Below are 8,532 nucleotides of genomic sequence, written 5' to 3' on the forward strand. Positions count from 1 at the left end.
CCCTGGTCGCCTTTGGCTGTGGTGAGCATCAAGGAGTCCCGGCTCCTTCTGGAACTTTCCCCAGAGTTCTGGAACCCAGCCACATGACCACTGGTTATTTCACTCCTGGCACAGACTCGGGGCTGCTCTGCGCCTCAGTTTCCCTGGAAGGGAATGGATTTGACTGTTGGGATGAGGCCCTGGAAGTTCACAGATGACCTGAGCCAGTACCGGAAGGGGATCTATGGCCTCCTATCTTATAAAAATGAATTTCTGAGCTGAACTAAAGCCTTAGCTTAGTTACTCCCTGAGTTTTCCACTACATGCAGAGGTGTACTCTCACGTGTAGGGCCTGGGGTTCCTGTCCTCTGCTTGTTTCTGGCTGAACAGGTGCTGATGTTGAACTTGGAGCATGGCACTCAAGGCCCTTCATGATCCGGACTCTGGCTAAAATGTCAGGCTCGATTTCCACCTCACCTGCCCTGCCATCCTCAGGGCCTCAGTGAATCACTCATCAGTTTGCCAACACGCGGCTCCTTCATGTGTCCAGGCCCTGCCCATGCTGCTTGCTCTGCCCACCCGGCCATACCCACCCTGGTGTCCATCAGGACCCTCCTCATCTTGCAGCCCGTTGCTTCTCAGGAGCCTTCCTGACCCTCCACTGAAGAGCAACTCACTGCCTTTTCTGTGAGTCCCCCGTCCCTTGTCCCTCTGCATGACAGTATTCTTCCACTTCTTTACTCATGGCTCTATCCCTCGTGGAGTGTGAGCCCCTGCGCAGGGGCTGATGGTTTCCTGGTTTGAATCTTTGCTCAATGAGTCAGTGAGAGAACTGTGAAGGAATCCGAACCCCCTACAGCTCGAAGGAACTTAGAGGCCATCCGTTCAACACTCTCATCTTTCTTTTATTTGGAGAAAGAACATGCCTTAGGCTCAAGAATTTAAGCAACTAGTTGAAGTCTGCATAGCTGGTTGGCAGTAAATCGGGGCAACAGTCTTGACATATAGCACGGGGCAGGGAGAACCCCTGGACCTCAAAGGATCTCCTGAATTCAGCCTTTCAGAAATTCTGTTTTCCTTTTCTGGGGACTTTTGTCAGTGGCGTGTTGCCCATGGACACCGGTGGGATCCTGCCAAGGACAGAGCCCTGTGTTAGGGGCTGGGCTCAGGGCTTACCCCCCCCCCCCCCCCCCCCCCCCCCCCCCCCCGCAAGCTGCAGACGTGACCGTGGAGGCTGGAGCTGCTGAGCGAGGCCGGCGCCGTGAACTTGGCCTTCAGGACGGACACTGCCTGCCCTCCCTGGGGGACTCTGCTGGAAGAGCACCCGTGAGCCATGCAGCGGTTTTGTAGAGAGTTCAGAGCAGATGAATCCAGTAGATGCAGAGCAGCGGGCCTTGGAAGGCGCCGTCCTCGGTGTGCAGGGGTTGGCCTGTCTCCCCGAGCCCGAGCTGCCTCTGGCCGGGGGCGAGCGTGGGCGGGGAGGGGGGTGATGGGCCCCGCTTGCAGAACTGGGGCGAACAGTAAGTAGAAACAACTGTGAAGAAGCGCTCGTTCCGAGATCCTGGCTGCTTCCTGCTCCCAGCCCTTCTGCCTTTGGATTCTGGCTTCATCTCGTCTGTTTGTTTTTGATGCTTCATTGAGACCAGGGGCTCCGGAGAAGCTGAAAATGACACTGTGTATACAGCTGAGGTTTGGACACTCCCGAGTCCTATCAAACTTGGGATTTCCAAACGATTTCATCAGAGGAGATCAGCGAACAAAGAGAGAGGCTGACAAGATCTTCAAATATCCTCTGCTGTTAGCCAGGGAAAAATGCAGGCTGATTTACACATAAATTACATCTTGAGGCTTTCTCTCTCTCTCGGGCCTTTATGGAAAGGAGGGTATTTGACCAACCGAGGGGGCTGGCTTCTTTTCTCTGGCTGACATTGCTGCGGGCAGAGAGCCTCTTCTTCCTGGGGCGCCCCCTCCTCTGCCTCCTCTCTGTCCTCGAGGTCTCAGCCCTAAGCTGGGCTTCAGCATCTCGCTGCAAAGCTCCGATCCGTCAGCCTGGCTCCGGCCTTCCCCAGCGGCCCTCCCATGAATCTCAGCACCACGCCACTGTCACAGTCACGGTCATTCTCCTGCACTGTCGCCAGGCCGCTCTTCTGCGTAAAGCCCTTCGGGGACCGTCTCTTGCTGTCATACTGCCAGGCCCCTCACCATGGCACACACGGCCCTCCAGGTTTTATTTGCTGCCTGCCACGGTTCTGTCCACCTCTTCACTGAACAACGAAGTCCAGCAAGATCAAAACAGCCCCCAGACTCCAGGCTCTCTTTCATGTCCCCCAGCCTCTGCCTCGGCAGATCTGTCTGCTTGGAACCATTGTCACATCTTCTCCTTTACTTCTCAGCTCACGTGTCACCCCCTCTATGACCCTTTCCTCACCAGCCGGGTCCCCACCAGACCTGGAGAGAGCCCTCTCCCCTCCGTGGACCAGCTGTCCGGCTACGTGCACGGCACAGTGACCCCATCTGTGGACTTGTCTGTCCGTCTGCTGGTGCGGGAGCTCCTGAAGGCGGGGCCGGCTCCGTCGGGGGAGCCTGGCACAGACGAAGGGTTCGGCGGAGGTTTGTTGACTTTGTCAGAGAATGAGACCAGATCTCAGACAAGATGGCCCGTCCCGTCCTCTCCCTAGCCCTTGCCTGCCTTCGCCTCCTATGGAGACAGCTGCAGGGCCCACAGGCCAAAGCCCCGGGGTCAGAGAAACAACTGTCTTGTGTTCGCTCCAAAAATGAAGATTGCAACATCCTCATGGCCTTGAGGTCAGGGCTGTGGGAGGAGGCCACATGGGGTGATGGCGGAGGCCAGGGGCTCTGGGTGGAGATGTGGGGACCGGGGGCCTGAGTCCCGCGCCCAGCTCCCTGCTGAGACTGGCCACAGGAACTCAGAGGAATGGCTGTTCTCCCCAGCCCGCTTCCCAAGTTGCACTTTTTCCCGTATCCAGTTATGTGTCAATCCCTCCTCATCCCCTGGGAGCCGGCACCAGCACCCGAACATATTTACTAAACGTCAGCCTTGGCTATTTTTTGCATGTCATCCAGCTCCAAGGGCATGCAAACGACCTTCTAGCCAGGAAGCGCTGTGCCTTGGAGAGTGGCGCCACCTGCTGGCTGCAGAGAGTTAATACCCACACTCCCAGCCGGCATGACTTTAGGCCCCTTGGGCCAGCACACAGGCTGTGTAACAACAGGGTCCGCGATGTCCTCCTGGAGGTTCAGAATAGACCTTGCTGTCTTTGAGACATCTGTCCAATGGTGGCAGGTCCCAGTGTGTGCGGCCACGTCTAGAATAACCAGCCCCACCTCTTACTTGGGCAGTGACTGGGCAAGGGTGTTGACAATGTGTTCATCTGGAGTCTGTGAGCTGAAGGGTGGTGCAGGGATCCACCGAGCTCCACCCGCTCCCTTCTCACACAGCCAAACTGCACTCTGTCCAGAGAGGGGAAGCCCTGGGATAAATTACTTGAAGAGTCAGGACAAGAAGCCAGGTTTCCAGGCCCCTCGTCTGATATTCATCCATTCTAGTACTTTAGAACAGTTCGTTGGGATGACCTACTTTTCATTTGCATTGCTGTTTTAGAGGAAAAGGAGGGCTAACCTGCACTCCAGTATGAATCTCCTTCTCTCTTCCAAATGTCTATCAACTGGCTCCAATTCTGGTCCTCCTTCCTCCAGAAGATTCTGGTAGAGCAGTTGGAAGTATCCCTTCTGAATTCCCTCCAGCAGCTGGCCATTCATCCAACATTTACAGGGGGACTGACCTAGACACCAGGCAACAAAACACAAAAGACAAAATCCTGCGCTCAGGGGACTTCCCTCAGTGGTTGCGGGGGGAGAGGGAGGGATGGATGGATGGATGGACAGGTGGACGGATGGATAGAGAAAAGCAGACAAACAGGTAGATCCATAGATCATTGCAGGTACTAATAAGCACTTTGAAGATGATAAATAGGGAAACGTGATAAAGAACAAGTTTGGGGATAACGAGCAAGAGTGATCAGGAAGAGCTGTTCTGGAGAGGGCCCCGCTACAAAGGAAAAAGAGAGGGCGGGAAGAGAATTCCGAGCAATAAGAAGAGTAAGTGCAAAGACCCTGAGTCTGGGATAAGATTGGCAGGTCCAGTGCGCAGAGAAGGCCAGGGAAGGGGTGTTCTAGTGGACAAGGGGAAGAGTGGAGGATAATGGTATCAGGGAAGTAAGTGGAGACCTGATTTGGGAGGTGAGCCGGGTTTGTATGCTGCGTGCTGTGGGAAGTCACTAGAAGGTCTAAGCAAGGATGTGTCACAATCATATTGACGTCTCAGAAGATTCCCACATGAATTCTGCTTGAAGACTCCTGCTTCAACACCTCCTCCTACTCTTAGCCTGCAGAACGTCTTCCCTCACCCACCAGGCTGGAGGAGGCGTCCCTCCTCTGGGCCCTGGTGCTAATAACATCTTCATGTCACTATCAATGAATGATTTGTGTGTCTTTCTACTTGACTAGAAAGCAAATTCCATAGGCAGGGAGTCAGTGGTTTCGGGTGATGTAGTCGGTGTCTCTGGGCCTCTGTTTCTTTGCCTGCATAATGGGGATAATAGCACATACTGCCTGGAAATGTTGCTGCAATTAAACAATATGTGTAAGAGGTAACAGATGGAGATGGACGGTCAAGGCTCTCTCTGTCCTGGACTCCTATCTACTGCTCGGACTCTCTCCTTTTCACACCTGAAGCTCCAGGGGCCCTGAGTGGCCCCCAGGTCTTTGAAAACACCCTTCATTTTACTGTGGAAGGGGTGGAGAGAAGGTAACTAACTTTTGTTGAATCCCTACTCCATGCCAGGTCTGTGCAAGGTGTTTCATGGGTATGTTCTTGAAATCTCAAATTAAGTCTTATCATTCTAACTGTACTAATTAGAAAGGCATAGACAAGTTAATGAGCCTGTAAGAGGTTCAGTAACTCAGTGAAAACCACACAGCAAGAATGGTCTGGAGCCAGGCCTCAAACCCACTTGCATTTTCTCCAGACCCTTACTACCTTTGGACTCTGATAAGTAGGTAGAATCTTCTGACATCCAAGGAAGAAGAGAATCATTGGTACAAACCACTGCCTCAAATGTCTTCATGATCACTCTGAGATACCAAAGGACTTGGTTCTACCCATTTCTTGATGCCAACTTTCTGTGTGTATTGTCATTTGAGCCTCGTGTCTCAGCCTGAATTGTCAGGACAAGAAAATCACTGTGAGCTTGACAGGAATTGGGACTTCTGTGAACATCAGAGGAGCTGAGAGGGAGAGATCTACAAGGCTGCAGGCAGATGATGGTAGAAACCGTCACAGATGACTTCAGCCTGAGGCAGTGAGACAGGTGGGGAAACCAGGGCTCATTGGGGAGTCCGAGGAGCCGCCATGTCTAGGGACCAACGTGGGAGCTTATGGAGACGTTTATGAAGCCACTTGTCTCACCTTCATGACCACCCCAGCTGGTGGCTTCTGCTTCACCTCCACGCTCCAAATCCCATGGGAGTTCCTCTCTGACGTGGAACTGTGTAGGGAAGGTGATTCTGGATCCACAGCTCCTAGCATTAGAAGAAAGAGGCGGTGGAGTTGAGTGGACAAAAGACTTCCCAGCACACTTCTCCACAAACCTAGGAGGTAGGGGTTGCTATCCTTACGGTATAGGTGGGCGGAAGATGTAATCTACAAGGTGATCTAGGGAACAAGTGTTGAATCCAGGATTCACATGCAAGTCTCCTTGACTCTAAAATCCAGGTTTGTTCTTTCTAGTTTGTTTATTTCATTCTTATTTTAATCCCATGGCACCATGGGTGAGTAGCAGCCAGTGTTGCTCATAGCAGATTTATTGCCCTAAATGATCATGCCGGTGTCTGAATTCCTACCATCAGCCCTGTCCCTGTCCCCTGTGCTTGTGAGGTTTATCTTCCTCTTGTGGGGCTGGACTCTTGGGTGTATGGGTGTGAGTTTTCTGCTCTAGGTGACGACACTGTAAAGACAGAACTATCCTGTCTTTCTTCAGGTCCTGACCCCCAAATGGACATAACATTCAAAAACAGATTGGATGCTGAAATTCACATTATAGATGTGTCTATCAAATCTCCCAAACCATGTTCTATATATATATATATGCACACATAAAAATATATATTCATACATAAATATATATACATATATATATATTTCAATTTATGATTTGCCCTCTTTCAATATTACAAGTACAAAAATACAGGCTGTGTTGGGAGATAGCAGGACATGGCAGTGCAGAGCTTGGATCCGCAGTTCTCCAGGAGAGGATCTGCGGCCTCACACAAGTTAACTCTGTGTGCCCAGCTTCCTCAGATGAGATGAGTATAATAATATAATAATAGCACCCACCTCCTGGGTGCCGCGCACTGCTTGGAGGAGCACTGGGTCCACGGTTAGGTGGTGGTGGTTGCTATTATTCCTATTATCACTCCAAAGACAGATTTGAAACCTTATTAAGAAAAGGCTGAACATTATACCGGGCAACTAGGGACAGAAGAGTTACTGAAATAGGGTGCCATGTTTAATTTTTTTTTTAAGATTTTATTTATTTGTAAGAGAGAGAATGAGAGACAGATAGCATGAGAGGGAGGAGGGTCAGAGGGAGAAGCAGACTCCCTGCAGTCCGATGTGGGACTCGATCCTGGGACTCCAGGATCATGACCTGAGCCGAAGGCAGTCGTTTAACCAACTGAGCCACCCAGGTGCCCAGGTGCCACGTTTAATTTTTAAGTGAAGACAAAACGAACAAAACCTAAGCAAAGCCAAGGGTAAGCACAGTATTTCACAATATTCTTATGGTAAAGCTATGGCCGTTATGCCCAGCTAGTAGGTTAGAAGAGTTGATTGTTACCTTGGCAATGAAGTGAACTTGAAACCCTAGAACAGCTCTAGCCTTGTTCTCAGCAGCACATGCCTATGCAGCTACTGGTTTTTAAATTACTTGGGCTGGTGTCTCTACCATCACAATACAATACAGGGCAGCCACTTCTCAGTGCCTCCAGGGCTGTCTCTCTGCTCTGGCCACCGCCATCTCGTATCTGTTTACATCAGCCTCAGCCTCCTAATGGGCCTCCCGGCCTCCAACCTTGCATCTTCATAGTCTCTCCTCCACCGGATCCCAGTAAAAGTTCAGGTCCTCACCGCGGCCCATTCAGCCCATCGTGATTTGATGCAGGGACTTCTCTGATTCCTTACTCCTTTCTTCTCGGCTCACTCCATTCCCACCATTCTCCACCTGCAGAAAGGGTGATGAGCCTCTGTGAGAAAGTTGTTGTCAGGATTTCCCATGAGCAGGAACAATTTTCTTCTCCCCTTTCCTTTCCCTAACCTTTCTCTTCTCTTTCCCTCCTCTTCCCTCTCTGTTACTTTTATTCCCCAATTACTAAATAACTGACAGTGTTTCTTAAACAAAATGGAGGTCGGTTCCCTTGGTGTCAAAAATGGCGCCCATTGTGCTCTGAGTTCCAAGCAAATGGCATCAACATGATTTGGAGAGCCTTAGGAAAAGGTTAAAGTTTGTTAACAATGGTTTCTAGACACTTCTATTATGAGCTTTATGTTTTTATCTCAAGGAACTGGCTTCAAGGGTAGAGGTCTCTAACAGCTCCATTGAAAGGTTCCACTTTGGTGGGCAAATTTTTTGGAAAATCGAAATGGTCAGCTATTATGAAACTAGATTTAAGAAAAATAAAATCCTGGTTAAAGATCATTAGGATAGCACTCCAGAAAATTTCTCAAATTCTAATATCTTTTCAGAGTGAGGTTGTAAATAACCTCATATAAAAACATTCCTTCCCAGAAGAGATTTAGTATAATTTTTCCTGCTCACTGCTTTGAAGAGAATAGCTCAAAGCAAATCTGGCTAAAACTCTGATCTTCATTTTGTGACACATATGTCTCCCAGTTGAAAGAGTTAGCACTGAGTCTGAATCGAATGTTAATTTGTTCATGATTTGTACACAGGGCAGCTACACAGGACCCAAGGGTGTTCAGTTAGATGCTCCACAGGAAGTACACCAAAGCTCTGTCATAGCAGAGGGGAGTAGCCATCTGCCTTCAGGCCCAGTGGGAGAGGCCACCATCTTGTCATGCATAATCGTTTCAGAATGAAGTCAATCGTGGGTGACTGACTCTGCTCTAAATATTTTGATGAGTCCCTCGGGAGGTAGTAGTAGCCTGAGACATACCTCCGGCCATGGACATCTTTTAACTTAGATTTTCTAGTTGTAAAAGAAAAGAAATTTGTATTGACTGGCATTTAGAAATTTTTAATAATTATAAAAATGAGAAAATAAGCTATCTACATTATGAAATCTACCAAATGAAATTATTTTCTTATCATCCCAAAATACTAAGTTGAAAACAATTCATGCCTTGGGATAGAACATCCTGGGTCCTTTCTTTTTAGTAATTTATGGTGTTTTTACATAGTCAATACAAGTTTACCTGTATTTTTAAAATATTTTACAATAATTTTTACAAAAATG

At 49.4% G+C, this 8,532-nt stretch overlaps 1 long non-coding RNA gene across 1 annotated transcript; it reads right to left on the reverse strand.

Annotated features, from left to right (window-relative positions):
• Positions 1-1,326: 1,326 nt before the first annotated feature.
• Positions 1,327-7,276, reverse strand: LOC116648235. Its single transcript, XR_004302475.1, has 3 exons — positions 7,187-7,276; positions 5,468-5,580; positions 1,327-3,782 (listed from the first exon to the last, which is right to left on the reverse strand). It is a non-coding gene; the product is annotated as an uncharacterized LOC116648235 (long non-coding RNA).
• Positions 7,277-8,532: the final 1,256 nt, after the last annotated feature.

This window comes from Phoca vitulina, unplaced genomic scaffold, assembly GCF_004348235.1.
Source record: "Phoca vitulina isolate PV1807 unplaced genomic scaffold, GSC_HSeal_1.0 scaffold42, whole genome shotgun sequence".
In the NCBI taxonomy this organism is placed as follows: domain Eukaryota; kingdom Metazoa; phylum Chordata; class Mammalia; order Carnivora; family Phocidae; genus Phoca; species Phoca vitulina.